Raw genomic sequence first — 18,590 nt, forward strand, 5'->3', positions numbered from 1 at the left:
AAGCTAAAGGGACTTTATTTATCCTTTAACCTTCAATTTGCATTAATTGGGAGCAGTCATGGGAAATGGGGCCAACCTTACCTCAGGTCACATGGCTTAACAAAATGAACTGTTTCATGCCCAGAAATAAATGCCTTCCAAATATAAATATGAATCAGTTACAAAACAGAATATTTTGAAAGCACAAAATAACCACACTGTTAATATATTTGTGTCCCAATTAAAAATGTGTAAGGAACACACATTCTGGGCTAAAGTTGTCCCAGGGAGCGATTCTCATTTTTGCTTTGAATCTTCTGTAAACAAACCGGGCAGCCTCCTTTGAGCCATGAGCAAATCCACGGCTCCCTGTTTTCTAAAGAGAAGAAGAATTAGAAATGGGAATGTTTAAGTTGGAAAGGTCTGGGGCTTGACCTTGCTGCTTTAAATTTCATTTCCTTCATTACTAGGAAATCACTTTGAATTTGTCTTCTTGGAGAACTGTAATTTGGTTTGTTCTTGGTTTGAGAGCCACACCATGAAAGAGATGCTGTCGGTTTGTATTATAGCAAAACTTGGAAGCCACCTCAGTGACACTGTTTTTCGGTTGTCTTCTCTGCTGTTTTAATCTTTAAGCCTGAGCCTGTTCTCAGTAATTCAGAATGAAGCCCATGACATCCGACTGCCTGAGACAGAGTCCCAGCTAGCCTCTTTTTCACTGGCTTTGGGCATAATTTTAAATCTTTCTCTGACTCGCTTTTCCTCATCTGAACAATGGGCTTATACCTACCTCGTCTGATCATTGTGAGGATTAAATTAAGTGAAATTAGGTGAGAGAATTAGCATAACCCAACCCACAAAATGTGCTTAAGAAGTGGTATATATTAAACTGCTTATTATTACTAATTATTATGTGAGAATGTTTAGGTTGTTTTCACTGAGTCAGGTTCATGTATATTCTTCAAAGTATAAATCAGAATTATACCTTCAAAAAATAAGTTGAGGTTCAATATTGTTTACATACAAGGCACTGTTTGTTTTTAGGTATCAGTGTCAAGGGTAGTGGTGTATGTATTAGTGTCAAGGGTATATTAGTGTCAAGGGTAGTGGTGTCAAGGGTAGTGGTGTATTAGTGTCAAGGGTAGTGCTATTCACATTTAAAACCACAACAGTTACAAACACAAGCTTTTCTGGCTTGTCAATTTAGTCTTTGAGAGCGCTTTTAGAATATGCTTCTTTTTTTTTCTTTTTTCTTTTTTTTATTGAAGTATAGTTGATTTACTATGTTGTGTTAGTTTCTGGTGTACAGCAAAGTGATTCATTTATATTTTTTCATATTTTTTTATTATAGGTTATTACAAGACATTGAATATAGTTTCCTGCGCTATACATTAGGACCTTGTTGTTTATTTATATATAGTAGTGTGTATCTGTTAATCCCAAACTCTTAATTTATCCCTCTCCCTCTCCCTCTCCCTCCCCACCCTTTCCCCTTTGGTAACGTTAAGTTTGTTTTCTATGTCTGTGAGTCTGTTTTGTAAATATGCTCCTTAAATATCTTGGTCTTCAGCCTTAAAATATTAGAGCTTCCGATGTTCTCGCAAACAGTACAGTGATACTGACAACTTGGGATTTGAATATTTACGACAAAAGCAAGTGGAGAGAGACTTTGAAGAAAACAAATACAACCTCAAAGTCTTCCTTAATGTTGTTTGAAAAGGGAGGATAATTAATAATAAGCAGATCAATTTTTAACAAATATGTTTTACCTTTCAATACACTGACTGTCCACTCTGCATGGAACCATAGTAGAGAAGACAGAGCAGCATCTTGAGAAACTCAGAGTGGAGTTGCAGAGAAAATTTGCACATACATATGCGCGCACACACACGTAACCAGCGCGCAGTTTAATGGCATGACAGGTGCTTTCCTGGTTGGTGTTAGGTGGAAAGGCAGTGACTGAGCTGAGACTTCGTGCAGTCAGCATGGTCAGCTCACACATACGATGTTGAGAGTCCAAGTGTAGAACGACAGATACACATACATAGGTTCATATCGTATAGGTGAATGAAAAACACACAAGCACTGTTCATTGTCCTGGATACTCATCTTGTATGTAAATGTCTTTTAAAAATGTACTGGCAAGATACAAATTCATGGTCTGGCCTCAGAGTGGGTTGTCAAGGAGATTATACCTATGCTCTATTTTATTTTAAAAAAAAAAGAGCAGATGGGACAAAATGTTGTCAATGGTCCATTCTGGGCAGAGGGGACCCAGACATTTGTCCTGCCAACCTGTGCTTTCCTATGATCGCTAAGTTTCCCACAAGAACAACTACAACTGTGGGACCACAGCCATGGAAAAAGCAGCCCCTCGCTTGCTGGGCAGACAGACACTTGGAGACGTCGTCTCCTGCGGGAACAGATGCCCTGGTTTCTCCTTCATCTGTTTACACCTGGGCGAAGAGTCCCCAACATCACCGCACTTGACACCGTCTAGACAGCTCCATAGCTTTCTCTCGGCTCCCCCATCCTGACGTCTCACAGGGGCACAGCCCCGGCTGAGATTTGCTGGGACCTATCCTGGGAACCATCCTCTGACACCCACCTGGACCCTTTTTAGCACAAAAGTTCTAAATTGTTTGATTCACATTTGCCTTTTAGTCCTCTTCCGAGGCTGGGAATCCAAAACCCCAGAGTCCTGTGCAGAAAAGTAGGTTCTTGGGATCCACAAACATTGTCTCATGCCTATAATGTGTTATTACAATCCTTGTGTTACAGTCCCTTTCTCTGAAACCAGCTCCCCTTTGGAATGAGATTTTATCGAAGTCTGTTTGCATGTATTCAAAATCAGAGACAGCTCTGAAACCAGACCCCATTTAAACATAGAAAGAAGAGCAGTGGTGAATTAAGCAAATGTTGGGGGAGTTTTAAAAAAAAAACCACACACACATCTATTTATCTTCTTGTGTTTCCTTTTTTCCAGATCTGCATTTTCCCTCCCATTGGCCGTCCTGCGTGGGTACCAAGTTCCACACGGGATTTCATGGATTGTCAGGTCAGATGTTGGGCTTGACTTGGCTGTTTGCAGATTCGTGATTCTATGATTGCCACTTTTCAGCATTATGGGAATGATCTTCTAGTTTATGGCATTGCTGCTGTTGTTATTTAAGATGGTTTTGAACTCTGGGGGTAATCAGATTCGTGATTTTATGATTGCCACTTTTCAGCATTATGGGAATGATCTTCTAGTTTATGGCATTGCTGCTGTTGTTATTTAAGATGGTTTTGAACTCTGTAGGTATTCAGGAGGAATATACAGCGTTCTATGGGTTAAAAATAAACGTAATGGAGAGAAGGACGCTTCAAATTCACTTGGGGGAAAAAGGAGTAATAATTAGACAGAGAGAGAAAGGAACCCATTTTTCATTTGTTATGTGGAAAAATGCTTGATGGAGGACCACAGTCCTTTCCAATCTCTCTTTTCCTTGAGTGCTAAAGAAAGCAAAAGGATCAGCTCACCCTTGGTCAGAGCAAGTCAGGAAGGGCATGTGCACCTGTGCAGTGAAAACCCCCTTCCATTACTGACGAACCCATACAACTTCCCTCCAGTCCCCAGATGTTTGGAAATATCAGGCAGCCTGTTCAGTTTGGAACACTAGGATGTCATCTGGAACCCAGTTTGTTTACATTATTATAACAACAGTTGCAGTTTGTCTCTGCAGTTAGGGTTGTGTCAGCACTTTCCTTTCTGTGTTTATTATTTTTAGCAGTTTAAAAGCTAACCAGGAAAAATGGCTTTCTGGCGGCGAGGTGACATTCCGGCTGGGCCAGGGTCTGTGGCGTCTATAGATACACTGGCTGACTGTGGAGTCGGGCCTTTTGAATGCAGCCTTTGTGCTTCCATCGCCAGGGCCTCTGGCCTATTGTCCAGCCGCCTCAGTTGAGGTGGCACTATCTGATTGTAACCGGTACTAATATTACAGTGTTCGGTGCCCAGACCCTCCCCGGGGGCCCCCAGTCTGGCGGCCTCTGTCTCCCAGCTCTCTCTCCAGGGGACCAATCCCAGCTCTCATATCAGAAACGCTATTTGTAATTTATAGAAGGTTCCAGGGAAAAGGATCGGTAAGGATCGGCTAGACCTGCAGTTCTCTAACTTTTTTATATTTTTTTTTACAAAGAACCCTTTACCCAAATGCAATCTTCCAGTGAAACGCAATTTGTAAGACCTGGAAAAGTACAGCTGTTCTGTTTGAAGGAGAGAGCCCCAATCTTCAGCTTCCACTTCACCCACCCCCAATCAAGGTGGCTTCTCAGGTCCCCTGCCCCAACCAAGAAACCTACGACTCCTCAGAATACTTGCACAGTTTTCACAGGGCGAGCCCCTCAATTTACAGAGAAGGAAACTAAGACGTGATTTCATAGATGCTTAAAACATGAGACATTAGGCACTAAAAAAGTACACTGCATTCATCCATTTTTATTTAGTTCTAAAAAAGGCACAGCTAGTCTACCATAATAGCAATCAAAATAGTGGTTACTTTGGGGAGAGACCAGATTGACTGGGCAGGGACACAGGGAATTTTTCTGGGGTGATGGAAATGTATATCTTCATAGAAGTATGGGTTACATGGCATTTGTCAAAACTCGTCTCCTTTTTGCTATACATAAATTATACCTCTGTTAAAAAAATAAAAAGAAGGAAAATAAAGCAAAAAATATTTAGCTGTTTTGTGAATGAAAATACTGAGAGCTTCCTGAAATACTGAAAATACTGAGGGTCTTTCTTAAAGCTATGTGCACTCTTTATTGAGTGGAATCTACCATCATTATGCAAAGTTTCAGAAGACAAGAGACCACGCTGCTTTTCCAATTATTGAACTTTCTTTGTTCAGTAATTACCAAAACCAGAAAAAAAAAATCTCAGAGGATTTCAGACAACAGAACCCCTGAATACCTTCTGGGGTCTTCTAGCCAGTAATGCAGCTAAAGGATGATGTATGCGATTCCTGGCGGTGGAAATCCCGAGTACAGTACTTGATTCATGCATTACTTTGACATGTACTGTTGGTAATGCTCGGGAAACTGTTCATAATTTTTTAACCTTTGCTCCTTCATCTGAATGCTTTTTCGGGACCTGTGAAATACAAGATGGCTTCTTCTATATCTTATCAGAGTTGAACTTCTGGTGACAGGTTGGAATTCAGGCCTTTAGTGACACCTCTTTTCTTGCAATAAATCATCTGGACCCTTTAAAAATGACTTTTCTCCCCCGGAAATACTTGGAACCAAGCCTACTTGAATTCTTCTATTTGTGTGTTTTAGAAGTCCGGCAGTAACATGGAAGGTCATTATTTGGGTTGAAATGCTGCTAAGGCCCTCAGCCCGGGCAGATAGGACCCAGTGGCCAACTTGCCCTTTAGAGCCTCATGAGGAGAGTGGGCTGAGAAGAACAAGGAGAATATTTTTTGAAAAGGAAGTGATGATAGTGTTGGGGGATAGTAAGAGAGGACAAGTGAGGGTCACGTGAAGCAAGGGCAGAAAGGATTTAAAGATACCGTTGTCCCTCCGATCTGGGGGGGAGTAGTTCCAGGACCCCACATAGACCAAATGCTCAAGGCCCTCAAGTCCATAAAATGGTGTAGTACAGTCGGCCCTTCTTATCCGTGGGTTCTGCGTCCACGGATTCAACCAACCCCGGATTCAGATTGTACCCGAATGTTCCAGCCTCTGAGGCTGTGTGACTTTTCTTCAAGAAGAACAAACTGCTACTTTAGTGATTTCCCAACAAAGGGCCAAGATCTATTTCATTCACAAAGTGGATCCACATGACTAAAAATTTAGTTCACTAATGAAGCAATGGCAAAACGGGATCATTTGTAAAAGGAACATTTTTTTTAAACCCACACATACTGCACTCTGCCTGCACGGACACACAAATGTCCTCATCAAATCAAATTTAATTCAGCAAGGTTTATATCCAACCAATTTAGCTTAATGTGCATAAGAGCAGAAGTGAAATTGCACAATGGAAGAGTTTGAACAGAATTTGCTTTTTTGCAATTCAATGCCCATTTGAAAGGAGCTGTTTCTTCAAGTCATTCATTGAGTCAACTTATCCAAATGGCAAGTACCAAGAAGAATTGTATGACTTCTCCATTCCAGGAACTTGGAGCAAGTGATTCTCCCGGGGCCAATGTTCTTGAAACGTACGTGTGTATGTATGTGTGTGTGCATTCATCTACAGGTTAAGGAACATTTGGAAAATGCAATGTGTGTGTTGTCAGATTTCAGTTATTTGTGAGAATGAGAGTAAAACATCAATAACTGAAGTCCAATCAATGGATATTTTTTCCTGTTGACTTTTAAAAATTAGCAACCTGGACGTTTTTAACCCCTGAACTGCTTATGAGGTCTGTGAACAAGGGGGAGTATATCCTGATTTGAGTTTTATCTCCTTCTTTCTCCCTCAACTATTTTTTCTATTGGTGCTATTGGGCTAATAACTAAAAAACTGGATGAAAGAAAAATAGCAGACGCCTTAATGTGCATATTATTATTATTCTCAATTTCTGGACAAGGAAACTGAGGGTAAAGGATGAGGAGCAATGCCTGAAGATTTTTCTGTCATAGAGGCAGGGCTGGGCTTGAACTCAGATCTTTCTATCTGTGAGCCACTGTCTTAAGAAGAGAAGCAATGGATTGAAACTAATCATCATATTACACTGGCTGGAGCAGAAAAATACCTAAATTTGTGGAGAGAATAAACTACTATTTTGGGCCTGCCCATAGCAGAAAATCTTAATAACAATGACAAACACACAAAATTTTATTTTTCTCTCCAGGGCAATTGGGGGTGGTTCTCTTATCATCAGGGACTCAGGTACATTCTATCTTTCTGTATTTCTATTCTTAAGCATATGACGTTATCTTCAAGGTTCCTTCCTAAGTCAATATGACTGCTGGAGCTCCAGCCCTCACACATAAATTCTAGGCAGCAGGAAAGATGGGAAGAAGGGGGCAAAGGGACCCATTTTCAGGTGGTTTTCCTCTCTAGGAGGGCTTCCCTGAATTCCCACCTCATGGCTTCTGCCTACAATCTCACGTACCGACTCCTGGTTGCAAAAGAGTCTAGAAAATGTAGCTGGGTACTTTGCATCCAGAGGTGAAGTGAGATTTGGTTGTAAAGGAATAGAATGGAGGCACCTAGCAGATTGGTCACAATCAGACAGCTATTAAAGGCTTTTCAATTTTGGAGAGGCATGATCAGGACGGTGCTTTAGAGGAACTGATCTTGTAGCCAACTGGTTGATGGATAAAAGGGGGAAAAATGAAGGACTCCAATTTGTAGTGATGAGTTTTGTATTACTGAGGTGGCACTGGGGACAAGAGAGATCAATGTGATCCAATCTGTGAAGAATGCATTGACCAAGGAGAATGTATTCATTAATTAGCCATGCAATTCAAAACTAGGTTTCAACAAACACACACACACACATATGTTTGTGAGGTGTGTGTTTGTGTATAAAAATACATAGTATATACATGTTCATATACACGTATGTATATGTGTATGAATGTGTATGTATATATGTGAATAAATATATATACATACACATATATATATGAATGGAAACCAGGGAAAGACATTTAGGCTGAACTTCTAGGAAACAGGATCCAGATAAACAAAACAGTCTCGTGTTGTTTTTATATGCAGAAAATTGGCTGGAAATTTAATGATGCAGTCTATTGGCAATAGATAAATAATGCATAAACAAATATATGCAGGCGTACACACAACACAAACAACATAAAAGTTTTCTAGGCCTCCATACCACCAACTGCAATAATTTTTAAATTTTGGCATCCCTGAACAAAGAAAAGGGAAAAATTAAAAGGAGCTAAATTATAAACTTTTAAAGGAATAAGAGGTGAAGGCATTGTAAACATAACTAAGAAGTTATCCTAAGAAGCCAAGCTAGAGGAAGTAGGAAAGTCAGGGTGGAAAAAAAAAACAAAACAGTTTTTCTTTCCCTCTTCTCCCTCTCCTTCTCCCTTCCTTTCTTTCTTCCTCCCTCCCTTCCTCCCTTCCTTCCTCCCTCCCTCCCTTCCTTCCTCCCTCCCTCCCTCTCTCTCTCTCCTTTCTTCCTTCCTTCCTCTCCTTCCTTCTTTTCTTTCTTCCTTTCTCCCTTCCTTCCTTTCCTCCCTTCCTTCCTTTCCTCCCTTCCTTCTTTCCTTCCTCTTTTCTGTCCTTCCTTCCTCCCCTTCCTTTCCTTCCTTTCCTTCCTTCCTTCCTTCCTGCCTCCCTTCCTTCCTTTCCTTCCTTCCTTCCTTCTTCCTTCCTTCCTTTCCTTCCTTTTCTTTCTTCTTTCCTTCCTTTCCTCCCTTCCTTCCTTCCTTCCCTCCTTCCTTCCTTCCCTCTCTCTCTCTCTCATTCTCTTTCTTTCTTTCCTTCTCTCACTCTCTCTTGCTCTCTCTTTTCTTCTTCTTTAACTTCAGGAGGGGTCGAATCATGCATTTGGTAACCATACATTCATAGACTTTTCATGATGAGCTCCCAAATGTGAAAGAAGTTCAGCTCCAAGCCATCACCGCATCGCTTATGTTCAGCCAATGAGCAGCAGGTAACATCTTGCCATTTTGTGGATGACAAAATCAAAGCCTGTCTGTGGTGCTGGCAGGATGCAGCCAGGCCCCCGGCGTGGCTGTTCTGGAACTCCTCACATCCGTGGTACACGGTACCGCCACATATACAACCACATCTTGCGTATGTAACCCACAGGGCTGGGAAAAAATGACCGAGTTTGTCAGTACAACTTTCTTGGTACTGTGTGTTTGACATCTTTGGCTGCAAGGCAAAATGAGTTTTCATTTTAGCTCTTTAAATCAGCTGAATAAGCAGAACTTGATTTTCTGATTTAACCCTCCCTGATGGCATTGTGCAAAGCTAGCCTGAGTCCTGTTTTTCCCACCGCACATTGGAGAGGGGTGGGTCGGCGGGGCCCCGGCTGTCTGCTCTTCCCTGTGTCTTCTCAGGAAGCCTGTCGAGGCAAGCGTTGTAATTTCTGCTGTAACGTCCTGGACAGAGTCTCACATTAAAAAGTAAATGCCTATACACTTAACGTAGTAAAAGAACAAAAACATGCATGGGAAAAACACGCCAACTGTAAAATAGTGGCTAACTTGGCAGAGAGAGGGGAGGGAGAAGAGAGAGAGACGGACAAAGGTCATGGTGTTTTCTTAGGTTTTATTTCTTATAAAGAGACAGATGAAACCAATAGAGCAAATCAGAATGGTGGGCCATGTGTATCCGTAATATTGTTTTATACGCCCTTTTAAAAAAAATTTTATTTTATATTGGAGTATAGTTGATTAACAATGTTATGTTAGTTTCAGGTGTACAGCAAAGTGATTCAGTTATACATATACATGTATCTATTCTTTTTCAAACTCTTTTCCCCTTTAGGTTATTACAGAATATTGGTTACAGGTTCCTGTGCCATACAGTAGGTCCTTGCTGGCTATCTATTTTAAATATGGTACTGTGTATACGCCAATCCTATACTCCTAATTTATCCCTCCTTCCCACCTTTCCCCTTTGGTAACCATAAGTTTGTTTTCTATGTCTGTGAGTCTGTGTCTGTTTCGTAGATAAGTTCATTTGTATCATTCTTTAGATTTCACATAAAAGTGCTGTCATATGATATTTGTCTTTCTCTGTCTGACTTACTTCACTCAGTATGATCATCTCTAGGTCCATCCATGTTGCTGCAAATGGCGTTATTTCATTCTTCTTAATGGCTGAGTAATATTCCATTATATATATATGTGTGTGTAATATTCCATTGTACATATGTGCGAACGTGTGCACTATTTCATAATTTTAAAAACTATTTCTTTTCTTTCTTTTTTTTTTTAGGCTATAGACATTAACATTTTATTTATTTATTTTTAACATCTTTATTGGAGTATAATTGCTTTACAATGGTATGTTAGTTTCTGCTTTATAACAAAGTGAATCAGCTATACATATACATATATCCCCATATCTCCTCCTTCTTGAGTCTCCCTCCCACCCTCCCTATCCCACCCCTCTAGGTGGTCACAAAGCACTGAGCTGATCTCCCTGTGATATGCGGCTGCTTCCCACTACCTATCTATTTTACATTTGGTAGTGTATATATGTCCATGACACTCTCTCACTTCGTCCCAGCTTCCCCTTCCCCTTCCCCATGTCTTCAAGTCCATTCTCTACATCTGCGTCTTTATTCCTGTCCTGCCCCTAGGTTCTTCAGAACCTGTTTTAATTTTTTTAGATTCCATATATATGTGTTAGCATACGGTGTTTGTTTTTCTCTTTCTGACTTACTTCACTCTGTATGACAGACTCTAGATCCATCCACCTCACTGCAAATAACTCAATTTCATTTCTTTTTATGACTCAGTAATATTCCATTGTATATATTTGCCACATCTTCTTTATCCATTCATCTGTCAGTGGACACTTAGGTTGCTTCCATGTCCTGGCTATTGTAAATAGAGCTGCAATGAACATTGTGGTACATGACTCTTTTTGAATTATGGTTTTCTCAGGGTATATGCCCAGTAGTGGGATTGCTGGGTCGTATGGTAGTTCTATTTTTAGTTTTTTAAGGAACCTCCATACTCTTCTCCATAGTGGCTGTATCAATTTACATTCCCACCAACAGTGCAAGCGGGTTCCCTTTTCTCCACACCCTCTCCAGCATTTATTGTTTGTAGATTTTTTGATGATGGCCATTCTGACCGGTGTGAGATGATATCTCATTGTAGTTTTGATTTGCATTTCTCTAACGATTAATGATGTTGAGCATTCTTTCATGTGTTTGTTGGCAATCTGTATATCTTCTTTGGAGAAATGTCTATTTAGGTCTTCTGCCCATTTTTGGATTGGGTTGTTTGTTTTTCTGATATTGAGCTGCATGAGCTGCTTGTAAATCTTGGAGATTAATCCTTTGTCAGTTGCTTCATTTGCAAAGATTTTCTCCCATTCTGAGGGGTGTCTTTTGGTCTTGTTTATGGTTTCCTTTGCTGTGCAAAAGCTTTTAAGTTTCATTAGGTCCCATTTGTTTATTTGTGTTTTTATTTCCATTTCTCTAGGAGGTGGGTCAAAAAGGATCTTGCTGTGATTTATGTCATAGAGTGTTCTGCCTATGTTTTCCTCTAAGAGTTTGATAGTGTCTGGCCTTACACTTAGGTCTTTAATCCATTTTGAGTTTATTTTTGTGTATGGTGTTAGGGAGTGTTCTAATTTCATACTTTTACATGTACCTGTCCAGTTTTCACAGCACCACTTATTGAAGAGGCTGTCTTTTCTCCACTGTATATTCTTGCCTCCTTTATCAAAGATAAGGTGCGTGGGTTTATCTCTGGGCTTTCTATCCTGTTCCATTGATCTATATTTCTGTTTTTGTGCCAATACCATACTGTCTTGATTACTGTAGCTCTGTAGTATAGTCTGAAGTCAGGGAGTCTGATTCCTCCAGCTCCGTTTTTCTTTATCACGATTAGCTTTGGCTGTTCGGGATCTTTTGCGTTTCCATACAAATTGTGAAATTTTTTGTTCTAGTTCTGTGAAAAATGCCAGTGGTAGTTTGATAGGGATTGCATTGAATCTGTAGATTGCTTTGGGTAGTAGAGTCATTTTCACAATATTGATTCTTCCAATCCAAGAACGTGGTATATCTCTCCATCTGTTTGTATTATCTTTAATTTCTTTCATCAGTGTCTTATAATTTTCTACATACAGGTCTTTTGTCTCCTTAGGTAGGTTTATTCCTAGATATTTTATTCTTTTTGTTGCAGTGGTAAATGGGAGTGTTTTCTTAATTTCACTTTCAGATTTTTCATCATTAGTGTATAGGAATGCTAGAGATTTCTGTGCATTAATTTTGTATCCTGCTACTTTACCAAATTCATTGATTAGCTCTACTAGTTTTCTGGTAGCATCTTTAGGATTCTCTGTGTATAGTATCATGTCATCTGCAAACAGTGACAGCTTTCTTCTTTTCCAATTTGGATGCCTTTTATTTCTTTTTCTTCTCTGATTGCTGTGGCTAAAACTTCCAAAACTATGTTGAATAATAGTGGTGAGAGTGGGCAGCCTTGTCTTGTTCCTAATCTTAGTGGAAATGGTTTCAGTTTTTCACCATTGAGGACGATGTTTGCTCTGGGTTTGTCATATATGGCCTTTATTATGTTGAGGAAAGTTCCCTCTATGCCTACTTTCTGCTTTCTGCAAGGTTTTTATCATAAATGGGTGTTGACTTTTGTCGAAAGCTTTCTCTGCGTCGATTGAGATGATATATGGTTTTTCTCCTTCAATTTGTTAATATGGTGTATCAAATTGATAGATTTGCATATATTGAAGAATCCTTACATTCCTGGGATAAACCCCACTTGATCATGGTGTATGATCCTTTTAATGTGCCGTTGGAGTCTGTTTGCTAGTATTTTGTTGAGGATTTTTGCATCTATGTTCATCAGTGATATGGGCCTGTTGTCTTCTTTCTTTGTGACATCTTTGTCTGGTTTTGGTATCAGGGTGATGGTGGCCTCGTAGAATGAGTTTGGGAGTGTTCCTCCCTCTGCTATATTTTGGAAGAGTTTGAGAAGGATAGGTGTTTGCTCTTCTCTAAATGTTTGATAGAATTCGCCTGTGAAGCCATCTGGTCCTGGGCTTTTGTGTGTTGGAAGATTTTTAATCACAGTCTCAATTTCAGTGCTTGTGATTGGTCTGTTTATATTTTCTATTTCTTCCTGGTTCAGTCTTGGAAGGTTGTGCTTTTCTAAGAATTTGTCCATTTCTTCCAGGTTGTCCATTTTATTGGCATATAGTTGCTTGTAGTAAGCTCTCATGATCCTTTGTATTTCTGCAGTGTCAGTTGTTACTTCTCCTTTTTCATTTCTAATTCTGTTGATTCGAGTATTCACCCTGTTTTTTCTTGATGAGTCTGGCTAGTGATTTACCAATTTTGTTTATCTTCTCAAAGAAGCAGCTTTTAGTTTTATTGATCTTTGCTATCGTTTCCTTCATTTCCTTTCCATTTATTTCTGATCTGATCTTTATGATGTCTTTCCTTCTGCTAACTTTGGGGTTTTTTTGTTCTTCTTTCACTAATTGCTTTAGGTGTAAGGTTAGATTGTTTATTTGTGATGTTTCTTGTTTCTTGAGGTAAAATTGTATTGCTATAGACTTCCCTCTTAGAACTGCTTTTGCTGCATCCCATAGGTTTGGGTCGTTGTGTTTTCATTGTCATTTGTTCTTAGGTATTTTTTGCTTTCCTCTTTGATTTCTGCAGTGATCTCTTGGTTATTTAGTAGTGTATTGCTTAGCCTCCATGTGTTTGTGATTTTTACAGATTTTTTGCTGTAATTGATATCTAGTCTGATAGCATTGTGGTCGGAAAAGATACTTGATACAATTTCAATTTTTTAAAATTTACCAAGGCTTGGTTTGTGACCCAAGATATGATCTATCCTGGAGAATGTTCCATGAGCACTTGAGAAGAAAGTGTATTCTGTTGTTTTTGGGTGGAATGTCCTATAAATATCAATTAAGTCCATCTTGTTTAATGTATCATTTAAAGCTTGTGTTTCCTTATTTATTTTCATTTTGGATGATCTGTCCATTGGTGAAAGTGGGGTGTGAAAGTCCCCTACTATGCTTGTGTTACTGTCGATTTCCCCTTTTATGGCTGTTAGCATTTGCCTTATGTATTGAGGTGCTTCTATGTTGGGTGCATAACTATTTACAATTGTTATATCTTCTTCTTGGATTGATCCCTTGATCATTATGTAGTGTCCTTCTTTGTCTCTTGTAATAGTCTTCATTTTAAAGTCTATTTTGTCTGATATGAGAATTGCTACTCCAACTTTCTTTTGATTTCCATTTGCATGGAATATCTTTTTCCATTCCCTGACTTTCAATCTGTATGTGTCCCTAGGTCTGACGTGGGTCTCTTGTAGACAGCATATATACGGGTCTTGTTTTTGTATCCATTCAGCCAGTCTATGCCTTCTGGCTGGAGCATTTAATCCATTTACATTTAAGGTAATTATCTATATGTATGTTCCTATTACCATTTTCTTAACTGTTTTGGGTTTGTTATTGTAGGTCTTTTCCTTCTCTTGTGTTTCCTGCATAGAGAAGTTCATTAGCATTTGTTGTAAAGCTGGTTTGGTGGTGCTGAATTCTCTTAGCTTTTGCTTGTCTGTAAAGTTTTTAATTTCTCTGTCAATTCTGAATGAGATCCTTGCTGGGTAGAGTAGTCTTGGTTGTACGTTTTTCCTTTTCATCACTTTAAATATGTCCTGCCACTTCCTTCTGGCTTGCAGAGTTTCTGCTGAAAGATCAGCTGTTAACCCTATGGGGATTCCCTTATGTGTTACTTGTTGTTTTTCCCTTGCTGCTTTTAATAGTTTTTCTTTGTATTTAATTTTTCATAGTTTGATTAATATGTGTCTTGGCGTGTTTCTCCTTGGATTTATCCTGTATGGGACTCTCTGCTCTTCCTGGACTTGATTGACTATTCCCTTTTCCATATTAGGGAAGTTCTCAACTATAATCTCTTCAAATATTTTCTCACTCCCTTTCTTTTTCTCTTCTTCTTCTGGGACCCCAATAATTCGAATGTTGGTGTGTTTAATGTTGTCCCAGAGGTCTCTGAGACTGTCCTCAACTCTTTTCATTCTTTTTTCTTTATTCTGCTCTGTGGTAGTTATTTCCACTATTTTATCTTCCAGGTCACTTATCCATTTTTTGCCTCAGTTATTCTGCTATTGATTCCTTCTAGAGAATTTTTAATTTCATTTATTGTGTTGTTCATCATTGTTTGTTCGTTCTTTAGTTCTTCTAGGTCCTTGTTAAACGATTCTTGTATTTTCTCCATTCTATTTCCAAGATTTTGGATCATCTTTACTATCATTACGCTGAATTCTTTTTCAAGTAGATTACGTATTTCCTCTTCATTTGTTTGATCTGGTGGGTTTTTACCTTGCTCCTTCATCTTCTGTGTGTTTCTCTGTCTTTTCATTTTGCTTAACTTACTGTGTTTGGGGTCTCCTTTTCACAGGCTCCATGTTTGTAATTCCCATTGTTTTTGGTGTCTGCCCCCAGTGACTGAGGTTGGTTCAGTAGGTTGTGTAGGCTTCCTGATGGAGGGGACTGGTGCCTGTGTTCTGGTAGATGAGGCTGGATCTTGTATTTCTGGTGGGTAGGACCACATCCGGTGGTGTGTTTTGGGGTGTCTGTGACCTTATTATGATTTTAGGCAGCCTCTCTGTTAATGGGTGGGGTTGTATTCCTCTCTTGCTCGTTGTTTGTCATGGGGCGTCCAGCACTGGAGCTTGCTGGTCGTTGAGTGGAGCTGGGTCTTGGTGTTGAGATGGAGATCTCTGGGAGAGCTTTTGCCGTTTGATATTACGTGGAGTCAGGAGGCCTCTGGTGGACCAATGTCCTGAACTCGGCTCTCCCACCTCAGAGGCTCAGGCCTGACACCCGGCTGGAGCACCAAGACCCTGTCATCCACACAGCTCAGAAGAAAATGGAGACAAAAAAGAAAGAAAGAAGGAATAAAATAAAATAATTAAAATAAAAAATAATTATTAAAAATAAAAAAATTAAAAAGTAACAAAAAAACAAAAAAAAAGAAAGAAAGAAGAGAGCAACCAAATCAAAAAACAAATCCACCAATGATAACAAGCACTAAAAATTATACCAAAAAAAAAAAAACCAGACAGGCAGAACCCTAGGACAAATGGTAAAAGCAAAGCTATGCAGACAAAATCATACAAAGAAGCATACACATACACACTCACAAAAAGAGAAAAAGGAAAAATATATATTTTTTTTAAAAAAAAGAAAGAGAGCAACCAAATCAATAAACAAATCTACCAATGATAATAAACTCTGAATACTAAACTAAGATAAACACAAAACCAGAAACAAATTAGATGCAGAAAGCAAACCCCAAGTCTACAGTTGCTCCCATAGTCCACCGCCTCAATTTTGCGTTGATTCATTGTCTATTCACATATTCTAGAGATGCAGGGTACATCAAGTTGATTGTGGAGATTTAATCTGCTGCTCCTGAGGCTGCTGGGAGAAATTTCCCTTTCTCTTCTTTGTTAGCACAGCTCCGGGGGTTCAGCCTCATTTTCTGTTAATTTCTGAGGTTAAGAGACAGAGAGTCTGGTATATCCCATTTACCAACCAAAAGAGACCTTTAGTTTTCTAGTTTAAGCTTGGCCTCAGTTCATTTGTATCTTGGATCTGTGGGCTACTAATCATGGCCATTTTACTAAATGGTATGGTTCATATTTTTATTTAATATGTTGTTAATGAAAAGCAACTGCTTTCTTCATTAAAATTCAAAGAGAGTAGGAGTTGAGGGTAAAAAATTAGCCCATATGCAGTCTTCCATATGCATATCATGTTTCATAATAAAAAGGAGTTAGAATGGAAGAATTAACTGTAAGAAGATGGGAAAATGATATCTAGTAACAACTAGCAACAGAATTCCTCTAAGGAAGGAACTGTATTTACTTGGGGAAATACCTTGACCAATGTGCTTGGAGATAGAAAAATAAATCTCCAAGGGATCTGGATGAGAGTGGAACTGTTTTGCTAGAGGCAAGAGGAGGTTTGGTCCATTGCTCCAGAGAGAGAAGGGAGATGGAGATGGAGACAGAGATGGAGATGGATATGGAGATGGAGGTGGAGATGGAGGTAAAGGTGGAGGTAGAGGTGGTGGGGTGAATGAATGAATGACCAATAGTGGACAAAGGGCCAGAGAGATGACAGAAGCTGCAAGGTAGTGAAGTGACTCCTTCTCTGTGACCCCTCAGATCCTCCGTAAAGAAACTGAAATGTTTGGTGGCGATAGATCTGTTACAGAAAGAACCTACTTTTGACTCAGGTCATGGGGTGAAGCTGAGGCAGTTCAGGTGCCCACAGAGGTCGGACGTGGCTGGGGGGATTGTAGAAATCTTGCAGAACGGGGGTTCAGACCAAGGTGGAAGGTGGCGGAGGTAGGTCTTTTATCTACAGATGTTGCATATTATGGTGGTTTAGAGTAGTGCATCTCAAGTTTTAATGATCATACTGTCAACTGGGAATCTTGTTAAAAACAGTGACTCTGAATCAAGACATCTGGGGTAGGGTCTGGGATTCTGTATTCCTAACAAAGCTCCTGGGGGAAGCCCATGATGCTGGTCAACAGACCACACTTGGAGTAGCAAAGTGGCTCCAGGACCAGATTTCCCAGGTTCAAATCTAGTTTTGCCACGTATTTACTGTGTGACTGAGAGGAAATTATTTCACTTGCTTTTGCCCGTTTTCTCAACCATGACATGGAGACAATACCTCGTAGGGTTGCTATGAAGATTAAATGAGTTAATGTATGTAAAATGCCTAGAACAGTGAGTACCTGAGGGATAAAGGAGCTTTATTAGGGTTAGCTTCAGCTGCAATTATTGTTGTTGTTATTGTTATTATTACTGTTATTACTTACTTACTTGGAAGTGAAACCTATCCTACAACGAGCTGAGAATTTCTTAAGACTCAGTCTGTTGCAGCAGCACAAGCTTGGACTTTAATATGAGACAAAGGTGGGTTCAAATCCCACCTCCATGACCTGGATCATTCACTCCCTTCTGCCCTTGCAGTGAATTAGTTTAAATTCCAAAACTTGCTGAAAAGTTACCTAGGCATGCATGCTAATTTTTTTCCCTAAAACTTGAGACTACGTAAGAGTGCATTTCGTTGGGACTTGGAGGCCAACATTACCATCCAGGGAATGCCTCTCTTCGGCATTGCATTTTATAGATATCTCTATTATCGATGTATTATGTTGTAAATACCTGGTTAGGTGCCCATTCCCCCTCCCCATTCAGTTGAGCCTGGCTGGGGCAGAGGCTGGAAATAATCTTCTCACCCCTCCACCCCCTACCCCGCCAGCACCTGGCATGGAGTTTGGCACATGGCGTGTGTGGACACTAAATTAATATGGCGAAAAATCATCTGCCTGTAGTCAAGAGAGGCAGAAAAATCATACTTTAAAAAAAATCATATATTCATTTCATTTTGACTTTCACTTAGTCTACTTCATCATTTTTTTAGAATTTACCTACACCAAGGAATTTATTATCAGCATCAAATACATGGCGGTACACATACTTACTTGGATTGATAAACAATGTATGTTTATCAATGGAAGGATCCATAAATGTTTGTGTTTGCTGTGAATATCAACTATTTTTTTCATACTTATCAGATATGGAATGAGAGAGATATCTTCCACTTTAAGCAAACCTTACACGGGAGCGTTTGTATTTACAGAATAGATAAATTGAAGAGCAAATATTTATTTAGCAAAATTCTTCTTTGCATAAGGATTCAAGATAGCTGTTTTATGTGACTAGTCACTGAATAAACTTAGATGTGTTTCGCACCCAACATTATCAGCCATCCAGCTGGGGTGTCAAAGGTGCTCATTCGTAGAGATATTCTAGGAACAAAGAAGCTAAATATATATTTGACAGAACTGCTAGATAGTAACTTGATCCACTAC

General features: G+C 39.5%; 1 protein-coding gene across 14 annotated transcripts in view; it reads left to right on the forward strand.

The window, feature by feature from the left end:
- THRB (thyroid hormone receptor beta) overlaps positions 1 to 18,590 on the forward strand; it is a 386,050-nt gene that overhangs the window by 159,682 nt on the left and 207,778 nt on the right. For 12 of the 14 annotated variants that reach the window (XM_082460761.1, XM_082460768.1, XM_082460767.1 and 9 more), the window contains one exon: positions 2,966 to 3,037. The exons of the other annotated variants lie outside the window; for them this stretch is intronic. The gene's annotated coding sequence lies outside the window, so the exon portion shown is untranslated. The remainder of the gene's footprint in view (positions 1 to 2,965; positions 3,038 to 18,590) is intronic. 14 annotated transcript variants of the gene reach the window in all.

Source organism: Balaenoptera physalus (genome assembly GCF_965194825.1).
Source record: "Balaenoptera physalus genome assembly, chromosome: 4".
NCBI classification, from domain to species: Eukaryota; Metazoa; Chordata; class Mammalia; order Artiodactyla; family Balaenopteridae; genus Balaenoptera; species Balaenoptera physalus.